Genomic DNA, 23,674 nt, shown 5'->3' with positions numbered 1-23,674 from the left:
CTCCCCCCTGCCCCCATCCCCTCCCTTACCACCCACTCCGCCCCCTCCCTCTCCCCTCCACCCCCTCGATACCCAGCAGAAACTATTTTGCCCTTATCTCTAATTTTGTTAAAGAGAGAGTATAAGCAATAATTATGAAGGAACATGGGTTTTTGCCACTTGAGATAAGGATAGCTATACAGGGCATTGACTCACATTGATTTCCTGTGCGTGGGTGTTACCTTCTAGGTTAACTCTTTTTGATCTCACCTTTTCTGTAGTTCCTGGTCCCCTTCTCCTATTGGCCTCAGTTGCTTTAAAGTATCTGCTTTAGTTTCTCTGCATTGAGGGCAACAAATGCTAGCTAATTTTTTAGGTGTCTTACCTATCCTCATATCTCCCATGTGTGCTCTCACTTTATCATGTGCTCAAAGTCCAATCCCATTGTTGTGTTTGCCCTTGATCTAATGTCCACATATGAGGGAGAACATACGATTTTTGGTCTTTTGGGCCAGGCTAACCTCACTCAGAATGATGTTCTCCAATTCCATCCATTTACCATTCTTCTTCATGGCTGCATAAAATTCCATTGTGTGTAGATACCATATTTTCTTAATCCATTCGTCAGTAGTGGGGCATCTCAGCTGTTTCCATAAGTTGGCTATTGTTATTGTGAAGAGTGCTGCAATAAACAACCCACAGACTTTTAAAACTTAAAAATATATTATGGGTTATCTATTATAACTTTTAAATTTTTATATGAAAAAGAGAAAAAGCTTTGTAAGGTCCATAAAGTACAATAAGCTAAAGAATATTCCCAAATAGCACATTGTACTCCAGTAATAAACAATGACTATACAATTTAAAAATTAAAAGTTGAAAATAAATCAATTTAAGGCATTTGTCACAAAAAGAATATTCCTAAATTTCTTTAATAAAAATCCTTTTAAAATACCTGCCAAGTAGTTCAGCTGATAGGAATAATCTAATATGAGAAATATTCAACAGATTTATTTTGGTGTACCATATGTTCCATGTGTCCCAAGATCTAATTAGCACGCCATATTTATTAACTTCAGCAGAGGAGAGCAATGCATATTTTAACCCTCTGGCACTGTCTCAAAGCACTCAGCAAGGTGTTTTCAACATCCCTGTCATCTGTATCTGCCACTAAAGCTCTAAGTTCCAGGAAGACAGAGGTGGCATCCAGCTCATTCATTAGTGTGACAGGGACTAGAGATAGTAGGTTTCCAATAGCTATTTGTTGAGCAAATTAACTAAGATTTTAACATCAGAGCTCTTTTTTAATGAAACTTTTTTTTAATATGACATTAGGCTAGCTGGGAGCCTGTAATCCTAGCTACTTGGGAGGCTCAGATCAGGAGGATCACCATTTGAGGGCAGCCTGGGCAAACAGTTCCTGAGACCCTATCTGCAAAATAACCAGAGCAAATTGGACTGGAGGTGTGGCTCAAGCAGTAGGGTACCTGCTTTGCAAGCATGAAGCCCTGAGTTCAAATCCCAGTCTCAGGAAGGGAGGGAGGAAGGGATGAAGAGATGGAGGGAAGGAGGGAGGGAGGGAGGAAGGAAGGAAGGAAGGAAGGGAGGAAGAGAGGGAAGAAGGAAAGCTTTAGGCCTACAGAAAAGCTGTGGAAATAGTGCCAAGAGTTGGGTATCCCCTCACCCAACCTTAGTTTCTCCTGTCCTGTCACCTCACACTTCCAAGATCAGTTGTCAGCAAGATGCCAGCACTGGTGTGTTGGTGTGAAGCCAGCTCCAGACCTATTTTGAACTATGATTCATTTTTCTATTCGTGTTCTTTTGCTAGTCCAGTACCCAATCCAGGGCACCACACTGAGTTTATTATGTCACCCTCATGTCCCCTGGCTTGTGAAAGTTGTTCCTTCTTTCCTTGTTTTTCACGACCTTGAGAGTTTTAAAGGCATTCCCATCATGTTTTGTAGTGTCCTGAGAACTGGTTTTGGCTGATGGTTTTCTCATGACTAGCCTGGATGATGGGTTTAGGGTAAGAATGCCACAGAGGTGAAGTGTCCTTCTGATCACACATGGGGACACGATAAGACATTACTTGTCACGTGGTTAAGGAAGGTTTTACCTACAGGTTTCTCCAGTGTTAGGTTTATGTTCTCACCACTCCCTCCTCTATGTTTCAGAAGTAATGCAGTAACACCACCAACAACAGGTGTTGGCGAGGATGCGGGGAAAAAGGAACCCTCTTACACTGTTGGTGGGAATGTAGACTAGTACAACCACTCTGGAAAAAAATTTGGAGGCTACTTAAAAAGCTAGACATTGATCTACCATTTGATCCAGCAATACCACTCTTGGGGATATACCCAAAAGACTGTGACACAGGTTACTCCAGAGGCACCTGCACACCCATGTTTATTGCGGCACTATTCACAATAGCCAAGTTATGGAAACAGCCAAGATGCCCCAGCACTGACGAATGGATTAAGAAAATGTGGTATCTATACACAATGGAATTTTATGCAGCCATGAAAAAGAATGAAATGTTATCATTTGCTGGTAAATGGATGGAATTGGAGAACATCATTCTGAGTGAGGTTAGCCTGGCTCAAAAGACCAAAAATCGTATGTTCTCCCTCATATGCGGACATTAGATCAAGGGCAAACACAACAATGGGATTGGACTTTGAGCACATGATAAAAGCGAGAGCACACAAGGGAGAGGTGAGGATAGGTAAGACACCTAAAAAATTAGCTAGCATTTGTTGCCCTTAACGCAGAGAAACTAAAGCAGATACCTTAAAAGCAACTGAGGCTAATAGGAGAAGGGGACCAGGAACTAGAGAAAAGGTTAGATCAAAAAGAATTAACCTAGAAGGTAACACCCACGCACAGGAAATTAATGTGAGTCAACTCCCTGTATAGCTATCCTTATCTCAACCAGCAAAAACCCTTGTTCCTTCCTATTATGGCTTATACTCTCTCTACAACAAAATTAGAAATAAGGGCAAAATAGTTTCTGCTGGGTATTGAGGGGGTGGGGAGGAGAGGGAAGGGGCGGAGTGGGTGGTAAGGGAGGGGGTGGGGGCAGGGGGGAGAAATGACCCAAGCTGTGTATGCACATATGAATAATAAAAGAAAAAAAAAGTAATGCAGTAAATTCAACCGTACTTGCAAAGAGAGGAGTGATCCCTGTACATAACCTGGAATTCTCCTGTGGGGAGGTTTCTCTTCTCCCACATTTTATGCGATCATTTGCATATGTCAGTATGAGTGTGTGTGTGTACATAGCATTTCATAGTTCAATACCCTACCACGTGATCATCTTGCTGCCCAAATAATTTCAACTCTGGACACTGGGCATTCCTTTTGTTGACACCTGTGTCATTGCAGAGTCACCATCCTTCAGGGTTTTTTTGGCACTTTTACTTCGCAGGACTAAAAGTGCTCCAGGCTCAACTTGCACTTGCCTTACCCAGTCCAAGCCTAGAACCAGCCATTTTTCCAAGGACCTCTGCTTCCTTTAATTGGAAAATTATACTTTGCAAACAAGTGTTCTGGAGTACTTGTCTCTCATTGGCAGGGTGGAGGTGAGGAGTGCACTTCTCCAATTAGATAAAGCTAGGCACTGAATATATATCAACCGCATATGCACACACAGCTAAAAGATTTTCTGGGTTTGGCATGGTGGTGCATGCCTGTAATTCCAGCTACTTGGGAGGCAGAGATCTAGAGAATGGTGGTTTGAGGCTAGCCCAGGCAAAAAGGGTTAGTGAGACTCCAGCTCAACAAATAATCTGGATATGGTGGTGTGTGTTTGCAGTCCCAGCTATGCAGGAGACACTTGTGCAATGCAAGATCACAAAGCTCTATCCAAAAAATAACTAAAGCAGAAAAGCGCTAGGGAGCGTGGCCCAAGGAGTGGAGCGCCTGCCTAGCAAGTGTAAGGCTCTGAATTCAAACCTACCCCAGTACCTCAAAAACAAGATGAAAACTTCTGTATTAATCCACGTGTGTGTTTATTGTGCATGCATGCACACATCCATACCTCATACTGTTGCAGGAACTCCAGCACCACAGGGATCCTTTAGCCTTGGCCTCTTGCTCACTTGGGGACACACCTCCTACTCTAACAGCTAGAAACACCCATGCACCATCCACTTACTTGTTTGTTAATAGCAGTGTAAAGGCAAATCTGTTTCAGAAATGTTAACTCATATATATCGCAGCAAAAAAACAAATAATAACCAGAGTACAGTGTTTATATCTAGAGTTTAGGGGTAGGAGAAGTTGGTTGTTTGTTTGGTGGTAGTACTGGGGTTTGAACTCAGGACGTGGTCTTGCTAGGCAGGTGCTCTACCACTTGAGCCACTCCACCAGCCTTTTGGCTTTAGTTATTTTTCAGATAGAGTCTCATGCTTTTTGTCCAGCCATCCTGGAACAGCAATACAGCAATCCTCAACCTACACCTCCCAAGATAGCTAGGATTACAGAACTGAGTCACCATGCCAGACCCTATATATATATATATATATAGAGAGAGAGAGAGAGAGAGAGAGAGAGAGAGAGTTCTTTCAGTCTTCACCCTAACAATCTCCAGTCAAACACTAATTTCCTAATGTGCTCACGCCATCTCTTTTCCCTTTAGACTCTTAGTCTATACATACATACATACCTGCTGTGTATTTTGTTGCATATTTGTAATATAGTTAGATTCATTTGCCACAGTCAGCATTCCATCCTGGGACCTCAGCCACCTGGCTGATTTTTTTATAGTTTGCATACATTAAAGTTCACTCCATGTGATGTGCATCTATGGATTTTCAAGAATGAAGTTATGCCCACACCACCCTTAAGTACCATGCAGACTAATTCCACCACCCTAAATTGTTCACGTGTCTCCCCTTTTTAGCCATCCAGTGCCCCTTTCCATCCACCCTTAGTACTCGACAACCACTGACCTGTTTCCTGCCTTTCCCAAAATATCCTGTGAATGAAATGGAATGGTATAATGTGTAGCCTTTGGGATCTGGCTTCTATCACTCAGGAAAACTCATTTAAGATTCACATGTCGTGAGCTGGTGGAATGGCTCAAGTGGTAAGAGCACTTGCCTAGCAAGGGTGAGGCCCTGAGCTCAAACCCCAGTGCTGCCAAAAAAAATGTTGCCACTCAGCCAAGTGTGGTGGGCACAGATGTGACCAGAGCCCTTTGGAGGCTGAAGAAGAGGATTTTTGCTACATAGTGAGATCCCATCTCAAAAAAAGCAAACTAGATCCACCATGTGAGTCAGTGGCTCATTCCTGTGAAGGGCTGAATGGTGAGCCTTGGGATGGACCTGCCACGGGACATTTATCCTGTCCCTTGCTGGAAGACATTTCTGTGGCTTCCAGTTTTTAATGATTCTGATAAAGATGGTATAAACACTTGCATGGAAGTTTTTGTATAAATAAAAGTTTTTAATTCACTGGGTCTAGTTTCATAAAAAACTGTCAAACTCCCTTTCAGGGGCTTTTTACAATAGAGCATCAACAGTATCGTAACATCTGTGAGGGTAGAGGAACCAAGAATGTGTACTGAGAGCTGTTGAAAAACAGGGGGTGGGAGGTAAAGGGGTGAGGTTGAGCAATGGAAGGGGTTGAATAGACCACAGTAAAGTAGACTCACAGCGGGGATCCACTGAGAAACTCCTTTGAACATCAACTTAAATATTAATAACGAAAGACACAACTATGATAGGTACAGTGGGGGAGTACTAGTGGGAGGGGGAGGGGGAATGAAGGAGATGAAGGTGAGGGGATGTGGTTGATGGACTTCATATACTTATAAGAAATAGAACAAAGAAATCTCTTGCAACTGCTTTAAGTGGGGCAGGGGAGGGGTTGAGGGAAGAGATGGTGGGGGTGATCTAACCAATGTGCAATATAAGCCTATATGGAATTGTCACAATGAATCCCCCTGTGCAACAAACATATCCTGATTTTTAAAATCATGGGAAAAAATATTACAGACCACAGATCGCAATCATTTTTAAGTCACAACTGTAAAATTAGGCTGGCATGTCAGTCAGAGTACTCGCTTAGCACTGCAAATAGTTAGATAATTAATTTCATTATAACATTAATAGTTTATTATATTTTTTAAAACTGTATTTTTTTTTAAAATGTCAACTGGGCATAGTGGTACATGCCTGTAATCCCAGCATCTGGGAGGCCAAGGCAGGAGGATCGAGAGTTTGAGAACTACCTGGGTAGGCTACATAGCAAGACCCTGACCCCAAATCAAAAAACAGCAACTACTGCTGACTGGAGGACCTTAGGCCAGTTATCAGCAGCTAATACCATCTCTGAATACTGTTGTATTAAACCATGTATGAAACCACCAGATTAAAGCAGGCTTTTTTGTTTATTTCTCTATTTTAGGGGATTTTTGTTATTGTTTGTTGGCATCACTATGTTTCCCAAACTGGCTTCAAACTCATGATCCTCCTGTCTCAGCTTCCCAAGTGCTGGGATTACAGATGTGAACCACTACGCCAGGCCTTAAAGCAATCTTGTTTCAGGGATATTTGAAGCCAATGTAGCTAGTCATAAAAGCTAATTTCAGACAACGAAGATATTAATTATCTACTAAGCACATGAAACTTTCTATACACACAAATGAGCAACCTGTTCGTCATGCTGAAAAGCATCACCTATAAGAGCACCAAACTACTAATTTTAAGAAAATTACTTAATGGCCTCTCAGGATCACTAGTAAAATCTGTCATTTGTGTGTCTTGCATGGTGCCTTTCTGGTGACCTCCAGACTCAATTATCCCAAAAGTATTTGGAAGCTGTCCTTTTACCATCTTCATGAAGTTCAACCAGACACTTTAAGAATTTTTCTAGATCTGTTGGCTGAATTGTTAATAAGTTGTCAGTTCTTCCAAAAGAAGAGCGTTCCTTTTGTTTACTGTAGTTTTTCCCTGAGCCCCAGAGTCAGGAAGAGAGACGATGTAAAAATAGTGAATTACCGATATTCAAAAACGGTTTCACATTTCTGAAACCTCCTCAGTCCATGATGTCACGGGTAGTTTCTGAACAGCTGAGCTAATTTTGAACTTTTCCTCCTTCAACTATTAAAATAAATACCTCCAACTTTGTCTTTGGCCTGTCCTTCAAACACAGAGGAAATTATAGACTTAACAGTCCAGCAGTTTGTCTGTGACTGCAATACGAGGCAGTAATGGGGTTTGAACTCAGGGCCTCACACTTGCTAGGTAGGCACACTACTCCTTGAGCCACATAAATTTTTTATATCTCTCCCGACCCATAAAATTTTTTTTTAATTTAATATGCATTGATGGGTATAAATTCTCAATGTTTAAAACAAACTATCTTCAATGCAGACCAATTTTTAAAATTGGGAGAGGTTAAGCAGGCACAGGTGGCTCACACCTGTAATCCTAGGTACTTGGGAGTCTGATATCAGGAAGATCTGTATTAGAAGCCAGCCCAGGAAAATAGTTCATGAGAGTCCATCTCCTAAATACCCAGAGGAGTGGGTCAAGTGGTAGAGCACCTGCCAGGCAAGAAGGAGGCCCTGAGTTCAAACCTTAGTTCCACCAAAACAACAACAAAATAACCAGAACAAAATGGACTGGAGCTGTGGCTCAAGTAGTAGGGTGCCTGCTTTGCAAGCATGAATCCCTGAGTTCAAACTTAGTCCCACCAAACAACAACAAAAAACACGATAAAATTCCTTTGAAGTTTTGCCTTTTCCAGAACAGGAGAGGGATGACGTGTGAATGGAATGATACAGGATGTAGCTTGAGTTGTCTGCTTTCACTCAGGAGCACTTGAAGCTTGTGCACAAATCGCTCAGCTCTCATTCTTGGTTTAAAACTCTGTTGTTTCTATCTTAAAATCACTGAATTTGTAACAGGGACCCTCATTTTCATTTTGCACTGGCCCCGCAAGTTCTGGAGCCAGTCAGGTCAGGATCAGATGTAATCACTACGGAAGGCGCTTCAAGGCGTCTGTAGCACTGCTCGTGGTGTTTCCTTCTAACGGAGTATGTGTTTAGGGCCATCACCTCCCAGATCGGCCAGCTTGGTTCTGCAAAGACCACAGTTTCATAAATTCCCCTCTCCTTCTTTGTCAGGGATAAGGGTGGGATGAAGAAATTGGTGGAAGGGGGAGTAAATTACCAAAAATATTCTTGACAGTTTTTATACTTAGCAGCAGTTCATGATTGAAGAGATTACATCTAGTAGCTCCACCTCTGCTTCCCAGTCCACTCCCTGGGATCAGAGGGGACAAGGTGTGATGGATGAAATTTAGCTTAGGTAGATATGGGTGTAGGTTCCCATATACCCATATAGACTTACCGCTCACTGGGTTTTCTTACCTTTATTTAAACACTGAGGCTCAGTTATTTTTATTGAATAGATTTATGGTGTATAAAGTGAGGCTATGATATGTGTATAAAATATGGAACAATTAAACCAAACCACTTAAAACTCTACCACTTGCTACTTTTTACAGTGAGAACATTTGAAATTTACTTCTAGAAAATTTGAAATACATATTATTATTACCTGTAGTCACCATCTGATGTGATGGGACACAAAACTTGTTTTTCCTCTTTAACTGAAACTTTGTACCCTTTAGCTGCCATTTCCCCCCAGTCCCCACGCTCTGGTAGCCACCGTTCTATTTCCGTGAGATCAACTTTTTTAGATCCTACATATAAGTGAAATGAAGCTGTGTCTGTCCTCCCATGCCCAGCTGACTTCAAGTGGCCTAGCATCTTCCATGTTCATTCACACCGTGGTGACTGTCAGGGTTCCTTCTTTTTTAAGGCTGAATGGTACTCCATTGTGTAGATGTAGCACCACATCTTCTGAACCCACAAATCCACTAATGGTCAGTTATTTTTAATGTAAATAATAGAGATAATGGTATCTACCAGCATATTTTCCCTTCTCTCTTTTCCTCAATTTTTAAACATTTTTATTAGGATACAATAGTTGTACAGGGGGGTTCATTGTGACGTTTCCATATATGCTTACAGTGTACCTTGGTTAGGTTCACCCCTCCATCATTCTCCCTCATCACTCACCCCCTCCTTTTTGGCTGGTACTGGAGTTTGAACTCAGAGCTTTGTGCTTATTAGGCAAGCGCTCTGCCACACTACAGACACACCCCCCGTCGCCCCCCCTGCTTAAAATGATTGCAGCAGGTTCCATGTTCTACCTTCATACGTGTACATAACGTACACCAACCGTTCTCCCTCCCTTACCCTCTCCATTGCCCTTCCCTCTCACTAATACCCTCCCTCAACAGGACCTGATTTGCATTCCTGTCCTTTATTTAAGTGTATGCTCATTGTTCACAGGGTTTTGCCAGGTACTTCACCTGTGAATATACTGTACTTCATTCTCTGAAGCCCCCTCTATAACTCTTCTTTACCTCTTCACCTATCAGAAGATTTTTGTAAGGATTTCTTTTAAGTGGAAGTACAATAAATAGTACAGAGCTATTCCTTCTATAAAGACACACTGGGGGAAAACAAACAAATAAAAAAAAAGACACCCTGGGAGATTCTTTAACGACTCCCTCACCTTGGACCGTTCTCAGTTCAGAGCTTTCTCCTATTCTCCTATTGGTCATGTTGCCAAAAAAAAAGTTCACCACATGAGCAGGGTGTGGTGACACACACCTCCAATCCCAACTTCTCAAGAGTCGTAAACGACAGAGAGTTCAAGTCAACCCTGGGAAAGTTAGCAAGTTAGCAAGATGGTATCTTAAAAAAACAAAACTACAGCTGGCTGGGTGGCTCAAGTGGTAGAGAACCTGCCTAGCAAGTGTGAGGCCCGAGTTCAAATCCCAGTACTGTCAAAAAAAAAAAAAGTGCTAGGAATGTGGCTCAAATTGTAGAGTGCTTTCCTCACATATGTGAGCCCTTGGGTTCAATCCCCACTATAAGAAAGCAAAGAGAAAATCTCCCTATATGTATTTGTGTCCTGGCTGAAAAACACACAGTGTGGGCTTGTGTTTCCTTAGCGCAAAACTTCTAGAGAATAAATTCCAATACATCACTGCAGCCTGCGGTCAACTGCAGTCCTCAGTAAACTGCTGGGAAATGAGTAAAAGAACAAGGAAGTACTCAAGGGCCCACCCAGCTGATCTAGATCTAACAAAACAAAACATGAAAGAAGAGGGACACTTTGGAAAGAAGATGGGGACCAGTACTGGGGGGACAAGAGAGAGTAATAGGAGGATGGAGGATGGTCATACAACTATATGAAAATCTAAGAATAAAACCCATTATTTTGTACCATTAATATCTGCTAACAAAAGGCTTTTTAAAAAGCTAATTTAGCTGTCTCACCAAGTCCTATAAACCGGCACTTCTCTAACATGGCCTGGTGATACTGGCTCTGTCTTTCTGCCTTCTGTCTAAGATGGTAGAAGAAGAGAGGTAGGGATTTGTTTTAATTTTTAAATTAATTGCTATTTTACTTGTGGAAATTTATAGGGCACAGTACAATATTCAGATGCACGCATGCAATCCATACTGATCAAATCAGGAGAATTGACGTTTACATCTCCTAAGCATTACTGTGTGATTGGAGGCTTGGAGCTCCAGAAGGGAGTTTTTTCATCTTTTTTAACATTTTTATTAGTTTATAACAGTCATACATGGGGTTTTCATGTTAATTTCCATATATGCAATGTACCCCGGTTTGTTTCTTCTCCATTATTCTCCCTGCCCCCCTTCTTATAATGACTTCTACAGGTCTCAGTGCTCCATATTCATACATGTATAAATACGCATCAACCATATTCACCCTCCTTTACCCTTCTCATTTACGCTGTCCCTCTTCTAGTGCCCTCTCCTTAACATGACCTTGTTTTAGACGTCTGTTCATTGTTCAGTGCAGTTTTGCTTTGGTATTTTTCCTGTAAATACACTGAACTTTCATCAGTCTAATCCCTTTATCATTCTTTCTTACCCTTTTTCCCCTACCCTGTAGTGTTTAACAGCTTTCAGTGTGTTTCATGTGTCCTGTTCCTACACAGATGTAATGTGTTTCAATATTATTTACTCTCTATCTTTCTCTTCTTCTTTCCCTCCTCCCCTAGTCCTCTGTAACAGTCCCACCACTGGAAACGTGTTCTGTACATATAAGATACATGACAATGCTTGTATTTAGATTTGGATCTATCTTCCACATATGAGAGAAAACATTTGGTCTTGTCTTTCTGAACCTGGCTTACTTTATTTAACATGATGTTCTCTGCTTTCTTACATTTACCTGAGAATGACAAACTTTCATTCTTCTTTGGAGCTGAATAATACTCCATTGTGTATATATGCCACATTTTCTTGATCCATTCATCAGTTGTAAGACATCTGGGCTGTTTCCATAGCTTGCCTATTGTGAATAGTGCTGTGATGAACCTGGGTCTCTATTTTCGCCTGACTTGACCTTCCCTCAGATATATGCCTAGAAGGAATATTGCTGGGTCATATGGTAGGTCTATTTTTAGTTTTTGGAGGAGCCTCCATACTGCATTCATAGTGGTTGTGCTAATTTTCATTCCCAACAGCAGTGTATAAGGGCTCCGTGTCCCCCCCAACACATCCTCATCAACATTTGTTGTTGGTGGTGTTTTTGATGGTAGCCATTCTAACATGAGTGAGGTCGAATCTTAACATGGCTTTGATTTTTATTTCCTTGATGGTCAGGGATGTTGAACATTTCTTCATGTTTTTTAGTCATTAGTAGTTCTTCCTTTGAAAAACTTGTGTTCAGTTCATTTGCGCAATTCTTCATTGGGTCATTGATTCTTTGGAAGTTTAATTTTTTGAGCTCCCTGTAGATTCTGGTTATCAATCCCTTGTTAGATGTATAACGGGCAAAGATTTTCTTCCATTCTGTGGGCAGCCTCCTCAACTAGTGACTGTTTCCTTTGCTGTGCAGAAGCTTTTTAGTTTCATGGAGTCCCATTTGTCAATGTTTTAATTGCTGGGCTAAGGGAGTTCTACTTAGGAAGCTATTGCTCATGCCTAAGTATCCCAGTGTTTTCCCTATTCATTCCTGCAGTAGTTTCAAAGTTTCAGGCCTTATATTAAGGTCTTTGATCCACTTTGAGTTGTTATTAGTACAGTGTGAAGTTTCAGTCTTCTACACACAAATATCCAATTTTCCCAGCACCATTTGTTGAAGAGGCTGTCTTTTCTCCATCATATATTTTGGGCTTCTTTGTCAAAAATCAGGTGGCTGATATAAGCTCAATTAAAATACAATCAATATTATGAAAAACAGGTGACACTAAGGGGAGGTCACTAACAGGAGAGGGAGGGTAAAAGAAGGAAGAAGATGAAGATGCTTGATAAACTTTCTGTACAAGAATGAATACAGAATTTTTAAACTTGTTGAAAGCACCATAAGAAAGGGAGTAAGGTAGAAAGGAGAAAAATAGAGGGGATGAACCAACTCAGATTATAATACATACATACATGAAAATGGCACCGTGAACACCCGGTACAGCTATCTTAAACAAAAATGTCTTTTTTCAAAAATGGAGAACAGGTCCTGCATGGAGGTTGGCACCAGTGATGGGGTGGATATAAGGAAAGGTGTAGGAGGGTATAAATGTGGTGGAAATATTACGTACTCATGTATGAAAATGGAAAAATGAGACCTGTTGAAACTATTCTAGGATTGGAGGAAGGTGAATAGAGGAGGATGATGGAGGGGGTGAATTCAACCATGAAGTATTATAAGAACTTTGGTAAATGTCACAATGTACCCACAGTACATTTTGATTTCCTCTTTTATTCTTTCAATGACCCACAGGTCATGCAGCAGTGTGTTGTTCAGTCTACATGTGTTTGAGTATTTTTTGCTGTTTTTTTTTTTGTTGTTGAGTTCTAGTTTTATTCCATTGTGGTCAGACAGGTACAGGGAGTTATTTTAATTTTCTTATATTTGTTAAGAGTTATTTTGTGTCCTAGGATCTGACCTTTTAGGGAAAGTTCCATGAGCTGCTGAGAAGAACATGTATTGTGCTGCTGGATGAAATACTCTGTAAAAGGTCTAATAAGTCCATTTGGTCTATGGTGTCATTTAATTATGAAGATTCTTTGTTAACTTTTTGTCTGGATGACCTATCTATTGGTGACAATAGGACATTGAAGTCTCCCACTATTATGTTTGGGTCTATTTGTGCTTTTAAGTCCAGTAGTGTATGTTTAATGAAGTTAGGTGTGCCAATATTGGGTGCATATGAGTTAATAATTGTTATTTCCTCTTGATGTATTGTTTCCATTATTAGTATGGAGTGACCTTCTTTGTCTCTTCTGACTAATTTAGGCTTGAAGTCTGCATTATCAAATATAAGTTTAGCTACTCCTGCCTATTTTCAGGGTATATTTGCTCAGAAAATCTTTTTCAACCCTTTCACCCTAAGCCAACATTTGTTTCTGTCAGTGAGATGGGTTTCTTTTGGTTTTGGTTTTGGTTTTGGTTTTTGATGAGACTGTGATTTAACCTCAGTGCTTTACACTTGCAAAGTAGGCATTTTTCCACTTGAACCGTGCCTCCAGTCTCAATTTGACTTAAGGAGCTTTTTGTTTCCAGAGTTTCCATTTGCTTTTTTTTTTTTTTTTGAGATTTTCTATATCTTTATTAAATTCTCCATTTGTGTCCTGTATTGTCTTCCTTATTTCATTTATGTTTTTTGTATCATCCTTGATTTCATTCAGATGCTTATCTGTATCCTCTTGATTTCATTTAGTTATTGCTGTGCTTCTTGAGCTGTTTATTCATATTCTCTTGGTTTCATTGGCTTGTTTTTGCATCTCCTCCTTAACTTCCTCAATCATTCTTTTGAGCTTGGAAACTGAGGTTTCATCCCCTTCACTGTTCATCAGATCCTCTGTTGCTGACCTTTTGAGTGAGGAGTCACAATGCCCTGTCTTTTACTATTTCTTATGCTTCTATTTTGAGATTTGCTCATCTGTTAATGATTAGTTGTTTGGAGGTTTTAGTCACCTAAAGTCTTCCCTTTGACGTAATTTCTATATTCTGCCACTGTTGGTTACTGGCTAGGTTGTTTCATTTCTGTTCACTAACCTGGGGGAGTAACTGGATTCTGGCCTGCAGAAAACTTATTCCTTCTCTTGAAATTTCCTCCCCTTACCCCAATTGGGAAAGCATGCCTGCTTTTCAGAACTGTTTGCCTGAGATGGCATTGTCAAGAGCTCAGCCACCAGTACTTTTCCTCTGGGTTTTCATGCACGCTCAGTGCAAACACTGGGCAGTCAAAGCTGCAGGGTGCACAGCCACCAGGAGAAGCGGTAGAGCTTTACTTTTCTTCTGCTCCTTAGCTCCCCAGACTCTTTCTAATTCCTGGATCCTGAACACCCAACTACACTGCCTTTCTTCCTCCAAGCTCCCTTCCTAGAAACAAAAAAAAAAAATGCCACCTCCTAAGTGGACCTCTTAGTGAGAGTATATGTTGCCAGGCCAAGTGGAAATTTGAGTTTCTTCATGTTAAGTTTTGCTTAAAATCTTTACTTTTTGAGAAAAAAAATCTGTTTTAAATTCATTTTCATTCCCTGGAACACAAAATGGTCTGATTTACTACTGAAAAATCTATCTAAATTTTCAATGTCTTTCTACTGAAAAAAAAAAATCAGGTTAAAATTTGTTCCATGCCTTTATCATCACCAAATCATGTAGCTAAATTTCAAAGGGATGACTTCATAAAGAAGTCATGATATTTGTTCAGAGCTATTTATCATTAATTTTCAACTGATGGTGGTAATGAGTAATCTAGATTTATCAAATTCTAGCATCGAAACCTACTCTGCCACAGTCACATAGGCATTGAAATTTTCACTCAGTGGCTTTATTTGTGTTTGGCTGACTGTTGGCATTGACCTTTGAGATGAAAATGCATTAAGCAAGAGATTGATATGTCATTGTGCCCAGCCTTAGAGGTAGACCTCCCACCACTCAAAAAGCTCAGCCACTCAAAACAAGCCAAAAGATTACTTTGCCCTGTAAGTATCTGATCAAGGCTTAAAAACCACAGAAGGTCATTTCAATCTCTTTTTAAAGTTTTTGTCATTTTAATATGACTCTCTCTAATACTGCCCAGAAAAATGACATCAATCCTATTATTTAGTGAGCCGGTATTCTCATTTAAATTGGTATTGAACTTTAGACTTAGTGCTTTGGAGTTACATCACATTCCTTTTATTTTACGGTCCAAAACACTGAGACAAGATCACTAAGTGATTTGCTCAAATATTGAAGCAGGTTACTGGAAGATCTGAGGCTATAACCTAACCCCATCTCCTGGCTAGTGCTTTTTCCAGTGGGACATTTAGCCACTCCTAAGCTTATCATTCTGCCAGTGTTCTTGCTAAAAACTACCTCTTCACAGAAAGACAAATGCTACATGCTCTCACTTATAAGTGGAAGCAAAAAAAGCCAATCCCAAAGAAGTGGAGATTAGGACGGTGGTTACCAGAGCCTGGGAAGGGTATGAGGAGGAAAGGATGGAAAGGAGATGGTTAGTGAGTATAGTGGTGCAGCTGAATATGAGGAAGTGCTTCTCATGTTCTATATCAAGTAGTATAAATATGGTGGACAATTAATTATTTCAAGATAGCTAATAGACCAATCTTGAAAGTTCTCAAACCTAAGATATGATGTATGTCTGAGGTGACAGAAAAGCCAATTACCCTGATCTTATCATTACACATTATATACATGTATTAAATGTCACACTGTACCCCCAAAAAACCATGTATCAAAACTGCCAGTAGCTAACTTCCTGCAGATTTCACCCTTGGTTCTCACTCAGAAAAGCAAGATTCAAATATGGGGTTGGAGGTATGGCTCAAGTGGAAGAGTGCCTGCTTTGCAAGTGTGAAGCACTGAGTTCATGCCCTGGTCTTCCCCCACCAAAAAAAAAAAGAAAGAAAAAGTCGTCATAGTAGAAATTAAAACCAATTTGAGGCTGGCAGAGTGACTCAAGTGGTAGAGCGCCTGCCTAGCAAGTGCGAGGGCCTGAGTTCAACCCCAGTCCCAGAAAAAAAATCAATATGTACAAAAAGCAGAGATGTAATAAGAATATATTTATTGCTTCTATAGATTCTTACTCACATTTGGGTAAATATTAGGAAAATAATATTTTCTAAAATATGAAAAGTTCCCCATAGACGTATAGCACTTACAAGACTCCATATGTCTAAATACCAATTGAGTACAAGGCCAGGGGCTGATACCAGCTCCTCACGCATAACAGTGCACTGCAATTTCCAGATGGCTGCACCAAGCTGACAAACTTCATTTCCTCACATTTCCATTATCACATTCAAACATGTGCTTTTTGTTTCTTGCCACAACCAAAATAGCCATGGCAGAGTCTCGAGATCTTCCTGGAAACCCACAGAACTAACCCTTGCTGCCACAGTGTGTGCAGCACCAGGGCCAAGGGAATCTATCCAAATGTTTAAAATGCTAGCCCCTTTGGGTGGGTCTTTCCCCCGTCATTGCCACTATAGTATGTTCAGCCCACCCTGGTTCAATCTGCACCCATATCCCCAGCTCACCACTGAAGGGCTCTGCAGGCTTGCCTCACGTGGACGCTTTCCAGAAAGGTATCTTCCCATGCTCTACCTAGACTTACCAAGTCAGAAACTCCTGGAGTGGATCTCAGCAATCTGTGTCTTAGTAAGGCCTCCAAGTGATTCTCATTCACCCTGAAGCTTGAGGACTGCTGGGCTAGTCTGTATCTCTTCGCCTTAATTGTCACTGGTAACAGGAGAGAGTGTCACAAGGCAATTACAAGCATTTGAGAAGGGCAGCCTAAAACCACTGCTGTAAGGAATTCAGTGAAGGCTAAAAAGGACTTGCCCATGTGAGACAAAGGATCCTTTAGTACAAAATACCCAAATGAATTTAAATAGTTAATCCAACCAGCAAAAATTTTACATCTCATCTTGCAATCTGACTAGCAATCTGACTGTTGAGAAGAAATAAAACCAGGTGTGGTGGCATACACCTTCAATCCCAGCACTGAAGAGATAGAGCAGGAAGACCAGCAAGTCCACCTTAGACTACACAAAAAACCCCTGTTTTAAAAAAGTAAATGAAATGGAAGATGGAGGAGGAGGAGGAAGCTAGGCGGGTGTCCCCTTTCTCCCTTACCACTCTATGTGTGTCCCTCTCAAAGCCGTGCCCTCGGTGGAAGAGAACAACCTTCCCCAACAGAAGAGGATGGTTCTTCAGTCAATGGCATAAGAGTAGCTTTACTCTCCTGCACTTCTATCTAAAGAAGTTGGCGGGGAGGAGAAATAATAAAGAGTTTACGGAGTAAAGGCAAGCTAGAGAAAAGCGTAATGGGCTTGCATCATCTTAGGAAATTTCCCATGATTCCCTTCCCAGCATGGAACCAGGAGAACTGAAGCACAAGACTATGCATGCCAGGAAGTGAACAGCCACCTTGCCTGTGTTCTGGGAAGGTCAATGTAAGACTCAAGGCTCTTGCAGTTTATGCATTCTGCTGCTGAAGTACTGCTCACCTGGTTAGCATGGCCAACAGCCAAGCCCGTGACTCCTCCACCTCCTGCTGGACCACCTATCCCAGCTTCTCCAAGTCCTGAACCAGGTGCATGGTTAGCTCTGTGGCAAAGGCCGCCAGTTTCTACTGCAGGACATGCCATCAATCAAGTTGTAGGCTTAGAGTCAAAAAGAGATTGACTCGGTGCCAATCTGTCTTCAGGGTCAGCGTGTGTTTTCTTCCTTTCCCAGCTGTCTGTCCCACAAACTTAGGACTCCATTGCCAGATATAGAATCAAGTGCCTGGAAATTGTACTATCAGTTTCACAACTGCGTATTCAAACCTCTTTTAAAAATGCATTTGTAGTATATATGTGTGTGCTGGCTTTTATATACTAAAGAGTGTGTGTGTGTGTGTGTGTGTGTGTGTGTGTTTCTCTGAAAAAACCCTGGATAGTACAAATATTTGGTACCTAGACATGGGATTCTACTATAACAGAAATTTAAAATGTGAGGGAGTGATTCTGATTAGGGATGGAACAACATGCAGAACAAGAAGGACTTCGAAAACAGTGCTCGTGAGAGTCTAAAGAATTTCAAAGAAAGTGCCAGCGAAGCCTAATGGGCTCCAAGGAGGCTTTCAGTGAACATTTGAAAGATAATGCATGAACAGGGGACTAAACTGCGGCCAGTCCGGACAGTGGGGTATTATCCAGAGATGAAAAGAAATTAGCTCTGAAGCCATAAAAACACAAGGGGGAAAATTAAGTGCACACCACTAAGTGAAAAAAGTCCACCTGAAAATGTCACAGCTGTATGATTCCAACTATATGATACTCTGGAAAAAGTAAAATTTTGATTACAATTTTAAAAAATATATTTATCAGTGGTTGCCAGGGGTCAGAGGAGAGAGGGGGTTGGCTAGGCAGAGGATAGTGGGTTTTTAGGGCAGGGAAAATTGTCTGCCCAATGATTGTATCAGTGGGTCTATCTGAGGGGACTCCCGGAAGGCAGGAGAAGGAAAGAGAATGTTAGAGAGTGAACAATATTGAAACATTCCATCTATGTTTAAAGACAATATCACACCATGCACTGTAAGCTCTTGAATAATAGAGGAGAAGGGTGATAGAGAAAGAGTAAGTAATGGGGGAATAATCTGATTAAAGCATTATATACTTATACATGTCTAAAATACCAACGTAAAATCCCTTTGAACAATCAATATATACTAGAAAAAGATAAAGTACAGGATGATAAAGCAGGTCCTGCTCAAGGGTGGGTATCAGAGGGAAGGGGAGGACATAAGGAAAGGGTGAAGGAGGGCAAATATGATGGACTTATTCTGTATTCATGTATGAAAAGAGAACAATGAAAATGTTGAAATTGTTCTAAGAAGGGGGAAGCGAGGATGAGGGAGAATGATGGAGGGGTGAATCTAATTAAGATATATTGCAAGCACACATGTAAATGTTACAATGTATCCCCCACGTACATTTGTTTTATTTTTATAAGTAAATATTAATTGTACAAAGTGTAGGCTTCCACTGTGACTCCATACATGTATACAATGCACTTTGTACTAGTCTTTCTTTTCTTTCCTTATTTATTTATTTATCTATTATCATATTATTGTTGTATCGGGGGTACATTGTGACATTGACAAAAGTTCTTAGGATATATCTTAGTCAACTTCACCCCCTCCATCACTCTCCTCATGTACAACTATTCTATGCTAATAAAAATTTTTAAGATATTTTGGAATAAATGTAATCAAAGAAGTGAGTGATACATACATTGAAAACTATAAAACACTGATGAAAGAAATCAAGAAAGACAAATGCATGAAAAGATGTCCATTGTTCATGGACTGGAAGAATTGTTTTTAAAAAGTCCATACTGGGGGGAGAAATGACACAAACAATGTGTGCACATGTGAATAAACGAATAAAATAAATAAATAAATAATAAAAATTAAAAAGATTTAAAAGTCCATACTGCCCAAATGATCTACAGAGTCAATGCAATCCTTAGTTCTAGTGACATTTTTTCAGATAAATTTTAAAAATGCAAAAATTGACATGGAACTTTAAAAAGTTCACAAGTAACCAAAGGAATCTTGAGAAGGAACAGAGCTGGGGGCATTGCACTCCTGTGTTCAATGTATATCACAAAGGTATAGTTATCAAAACAGTCTGGTACCGGCATAAAAACAGACACACAGACCAAAGGAACAGAATACAAAGCCCAAAAACAAACCGCACATGTGTGGTCAACTAATCTTTGAATGAACACCACAAACACATAATAGGAAAGGGATAGTTTTTTTTAATAAATGGTTCTGTGAAAAATTGTATATCCACATACATAATAGTGAAATTGGAGCCTTGTCTTATATTACATAAAACTCAACCTAAAATAGATAAAAGATTTAAATGTAATATCTGAAACCATAAAACTCTTAGAAGAAAACTTGTGGGGGGTGCACTGCCTGACATTAGCCTTGGCAATGATTTTTGCTATTGTTATTAATTTAAATTTTTTTTAATTCTTTATCTAATACTGTAATCATGGATACACTGGACTGGAGGCATGGCTCAAAGGGTAGGGTGCCTGCTTCACCAAGCACAAATCCTTGATTTCAAATCTTCTTACCTGCCCCCAAAAAAGAAAAGAACCAATGGATACATGTCATTTCACACTTGCCCAAAGCCACCAAGAGTGAACAGTAACGTACCTGGGGATTCGGTTGAGAATGATTGCATCCCTGGAAGGTCATCAATTGCACAAATGCACCGCTCTATTACAGGAGGTTGATAGTGCATCTGCGGGCATGGTGGCATGTGGACACTCTGTTTCCTATACAATTTGCCTTGTACCTAAAGCAATTCTAAAAGATACAGGAAAGAAAAAGAAAATGTTTTTGAATGCTAGAGGAAATGGCGTCCTTGTTACACAGTGGCAGAAAATTTAGCAGTACTGCTGCTTGCCTTAATGGGCAAAGTAGAAAATGTAAAATGAGATAGGTGATGTAGCAAGGAAAATTTCAGGCAGGTGTTAAAAGTGCCACTTGGCTTCTTTTCTTCCTCCTCACAGTAAAATGGGATCAGAGAGGAGAGACGGGCTGAAGAAAAAGCACTGTAGAGAAAGAATCCAGGACTCACTGAGTTCAAAACTGAAACTCTCATCCTCATATTAAAGACTCACTCCAGTGAAAAACTCGAAGACACTTGGTTACAACCTCAGGCAGTATCTGAGAAAACCATTCATTCAGACAAACTCTCTAAGCTCTCAAAGGTAGGTTTCACAACTTCAGTCCTTTAAACAAAAGGCCTTCTGAGACTAAATGGTAGTATACTTCAGGAGCCTTGCAGGGTAAAGAGGGATCAACCTTGAAAAGATGTGCCTATGTGGCTTTTGTCTAATGGAGTAGACTATAAGTCAGTTCACTAAAAACCCACAAGTTAAAAATGATAATTATATCTTCTTAGACTCAAACTGAGAGTATAAAGAGAGAGGGTTTTAGGACTCTGAACCACTATGAAGCTAACTTAAAAAACTACTCAGTTGCATATTCTGAGAAGAAGAGGGAAGACTTAGAAGATAGAGCCAAGATCCCAGAGGTAAGACCCTTACACAATTCTTCCCAGACAGTAGGATAAGCCATAATCAAGGAATTAGCAATAAGTGCCTTACTAGATTTCAGAACTGCCACAGGCCAGTGACTCCCACATTCTCCATTTTTAAAGACTATTATCCTTTGCCTTTTGTGTAATTTGGGGGTGCCAGGTGTACAGGAGACAATTTGTCTTTTTACCTCACGGGTCTTTAATTCTAGAAGAACAATTATGTTAGTCAGTTTTCTAATAGCTATGACAGAATGTCTAACAAAAACAATTAAAAAGGAAGAAATGTTTATTTTGCTCACAGTTTCCATCCATCATGGTAGGACATTGTGGCAGAGCACCTCACATCACGGCGTGAGGAAGCAGAGGAAAACATGCATACATTCATGGGGCTTCCTACTGTTTCCTTTCTATTCCATCTGGACCCCCAGACTATGAGACAGTGCCACCCACATTCAGGACAGGACTTTCTCCCTTAGCTAGTCTTCTCTGGACACACCCTCAGAGACACACCCAACGATGTGCTTTACTAATCTCCTAGGTTCTTCTCAATCCAATCAAGTTGATAATCAAGATTAAGCAAACTGACACCCAAACACATCTCCTTAAACCATAACATTGTTGTGCCCCTGGTCCCCATAACAAAGGCTCATGTCCACTTCATAATGCAAAATACATTCAGTATATCTCCAACAGTCTCCATATTCTTAACAGTTACAGCACTGTTCAGAAGTCCGAGTTCAAAGTCTCCACTGAAACTCGAGGCAAACTCCGTGAGTCCCTGCAAAGTCAAAAACAAGTGACATGCTTTCAACGTACAATGGCACAGAGTAAACATTCTCATTCCAAAAAAGAGGAATTAGACCAAATCAACACTGAAACCCAACAGAGCAAGCACTAAGTTCTATAGCTCCATATCTCACACTTGGGCACATGGTTTTGTGATGCAAGCTCCAATGGTCTTGGGCAGCCTCACCCCTATGGCCTTGCCATTTGCTCAAAGGCCTCTTTCCTACCCTGACCCTACTCATTACCTATGGGTTTCCTAGACAGACACTCCACTTTCCTGGCATTTCAACATCCTGGGGACTCCATTGCAACTTAAACTTCATGCTCACAGCCTCATGCACCACCTTCTCAGGACCTGCCTTCAGGACTCTGACCCTGTCATACATTGCCTGGACCCCAGGCTTTCCTTTGCAATCTAGGTGGAAGCCTCCATGATCCTGTAACTCTTGCATTTTTCATGCCTGCAAAACCAGCATCATGGGGACAATGCCAATCTGCCGCCAGTTTTGACCAGTATGCTGACTTCCTTGGACTATGTCTGTAGCCTCCTCTGCGTGCCTGGATGGCTAACCATGTGAAAACGCTTCCCTAGGCAGCCTTGTGCCAGCAGGATGCCCAGCAAAGCAGTCTGCTCAAGGGAATGCCTTTTAAGTGATTTTACACTTTTATCCCCTTCATCCTGCTATGGGTGGGGTCTTACTGATTCCTGGGATGCCCTCAAGTCATCTTTCTTGCTGTCACAGTATAAGGAATGACTCTAATCTCTTCATCAACCAAGCCTTCCTTGTCCCAACTTTACATGGCAAGCTAAATCTTTTTTTTCTGCGTTTTGCTCCCAATTCTCACTACAAACCTGACTAAACGTAGCCAACAATAAGCATGCCATGGCCAGGGCTGGGTTGACTGCCTCAAAATTTCCTCTGACAAATTAATTATCCACCACCTTTAACTTCAGCCTCCCACAAAGTCTCAGGACAGTGGAAGAAAATGTAGACAAGTTCTTTGCCAGAATAAAACATGAATGGTCTCTAGTCCAACTCCCATCAGAATCCTTATCCCCATTGAAACCTTGCGAGCACAGTCCTTACTGTCTGTATTTCTGTCCATCATCTGGTCTGAATTCCTACCAGAATCACTTGTTCAGCTGAGTTTACAGCATTCTGGGGCTTCTCTATCTTGCATCCCCACACTGTTCCAAAATCTTCCCACAAATCAGTTCCAAAGACGTAAGACCCACATGGTGAGGTTTAGCTGCCACAGTAACCACATTTCTCTGGTGCCAATTTTCTGTATTACTCAGACTTTTACATCACTCCTACAAATACCTGAGAGAAACAATTTAAGGGAGGAAGGATTTATTTTGACTCACAGTTTCAGGGGCTACAGTCCCCCATGGCAGAGTCACATCACGGTGAACAGGAGTCAGCACAGAACATGCCTGCACTTATGGGGTTCCTCCTTTTTCCCTTTTCATTCCATCTGGGTCCCAAGCCTTTAAGATGGTGCCACCCACATTCAGGGCAGGTCTCCTCCCCCTACTTAATCCTCTCTGGAAACACCCTTATAGTCACACATTGACTAATCTCCCAGACACTTCTCAAGCAAGTTGAAAATCACAACAATTTTCAGGAGCCATACCCAGATGGATATCACTGGAAAAGAGGAGGGTAAACACAGAAGGTAAAGGGACAAGTATGGTTGATATGCTTTGTATACATGTAT

General features: G+C 40.9%; 1 long non-coding RNA gene across 1 annotated transcript; it reads right to left on the bottom strand.

The window, feature by feature from the left end:
* Nucleotides 1-454: 454 nt before the first annotated feature.
* Nucleotides 455-23,450, bottom strand: LOC141415097 (uncharacterized). The gene is made up of 7 exons (XR_012440124.1): nt 23,322-23,450; nt 21,840-21,944; nt 21,234-21,371; nt 20,275-20,427; nt 17,564-17,843; nt 16,669-16,793; nt 455-661 (listed from the first exon to the last, which is right to left on the bottom strand). It is a non-coding gene; the product is annotated as an uncharacterized lncRNA (long non-coding RNA).
* Between the last annotated feature and the right edge of the window lie 224 nt (nt 23,451-23,674).

This window comes from Castor canadensis, chromosome 12 (genome assembly GCF_047511655.1).
Source record: "Castor canadensis chromosome 12, mCasCan1.hap1v2, whole genome shotgun sequence".
Taxonomy (NCBI): domain Eukaryota; kingdom Metazoa; phylum Chordata; class Mammalia; order Rodentia; family Castoridae; genus Castor; species Castor canadensis.
The sequence above is the reverse complement of the archived record's forward strand: the minus strand, read 5'-3'. Positions and strand labels throughout refer to the sequence as shown.